The 1,519-nt window shown below is 43.6% G+C and overlaps 1 pseudogene; it reads right to left on the bottom strand.

The window, feature by feature from the left end:
* Positions 1 to 493: 493 nt before the first annotated feature.
* Positions 494 to 1,139, bottom strand: LOC149326399 (uncharacterized; annotated as a pseudogene).
* Between the last annotated feature and the right edge of the window lie 380 nt (positions 1,140 to 1,519).

Here is a 1,519-nt window from a genome sequence, read left to right as displayed (position 1 = left end):
CGAGTATGTTGCTTGTTGCATGTGAATGCATTTAAGCAACAAAATTATGTTCTTAAAGCTGTACAGTGTGCAGAAAGCAGAAGAGGCAAAGCTTGTAAGATGACTGAAACAATTCTTACCATCAACAAGCGTTTCTTTTTGAAGGCACCTAGAACAGCCATAGTATCCGTTGTATTGCTTAGCATTCAGCAGCGAAGCGTGAGCTGGCGAGTCAACACAAAAGCACAACACATTCACTGTTGACTGAACAACTTTGCTGGCAAATGACCACGTGAAGCTGCCCATAGTGTGGAATTTCTCAACAAATGTCTTCAAGTAGAGGCGAGTAGGTGGGTACCTTTGGCAAACCAAATGACGCCGATGAGGGTGTTCTTCCAACGATAGGGAAGAGGGAGCTCATTAAGCGCTACTTGAATTGGCCAGACTGACCCTTTGCTCGAATTAAATACTGGCGATCCATCGCTGTTAGCGGTAACGGTCAGGTCACTCCAATTCATGTTCCTTTCACAGCGGACCTTTCTGTACATTTGGCCATCTGTGATATCCTTATAAGCTCCCTGATGAGTTTCAGCTGTCAGTTTCTGGAGGTTTGCGTCAACTATATCCCCAAACTTCTTTAAGAGACACTGTAGCTGATGCTTGAGGTCGACAGTTATGAAAAAGACTCCTTTTTTTCACCACCTGTGCCACAGTCATTGTGGCTGCACAATTAGTGCAGTGCTGGAAATCTAGGCCGCAGCTTGATGTCAGGCACTCACACGTTGGGCAGTATGTATGGACTTCCACCATCCTTGATTTGTGCAAATCGCATAACTTCCTAAAGCCATATTTTGTCGATGGGAAGACGTTCTATCCAAGAAATGCATTCAACAGCTTCAACAAGCTGTCCACTTGTGTCCAAGGAAGGCCAGCAGCAACAACAAATGTTAATAATGTTAATACAAGCAGCATCGCCTGCAGGTGGGTAGTGTTCTGTGTGGAAGTCTCGACTCGGAGTTCACTGTGATAAATTCCGACAAGTCTTCATCGGGGTCCTCTAGCACATGGTTGTCAAGCCCATTGGTGTCCTCGTCAAGCCTTGGCAGTTGTGCATCAGAAATGCTGTCATCAAGATGCAAGGTTGAAGGCTCATCACCCAAGTTGGGATGACTTGTAGAGGCGTTGTCATGCACCTCATCTTCAGCTTGCTACAAAAAACATTGGAAAGGCTACATCAGCAACAGAAGAAAAAAACATCAGTATCGAAGTGAATGAGTGCAACCTGTTCATGTATACCCCGAGTTGGTATCATTCCGCATGAACATCATTACGATTCCCTTCACATTTTAATATTTTCATCACAGGTTTATGTTTTTTTCTTTATAATGATCCATAAGAGATAGTATACATGGACCACCATGTGGCATTGACCTACAATCACTAAATAATTTATAATCGAATTTCGTATCTCACCTGTTTCAGCTTCAACAGTCAAGTAATGGCTACAACGTGAAAGGTCAGTATAAGTCACGTGAGACAC

Source organism: Amblyomma mixtum, chromosome 10 (assembly GCF_055824585.1).
Source record: "Amblyomma mixtum isolate Tamu chromosome 10, ASM5582458v1, whole genome shotgun sequence".
Classification (NCBI taxonomy): Eukaryota; Metazoa; Arthropoda; class Arachnida; order Ixodida; family Ixodidae; genus Amblyomma; species Amblyomma mixtum.
Note: the sequence above shows the minus strand (reverse complement) of the source record. Positions and strands in the feature narration are given on the sequence as shown.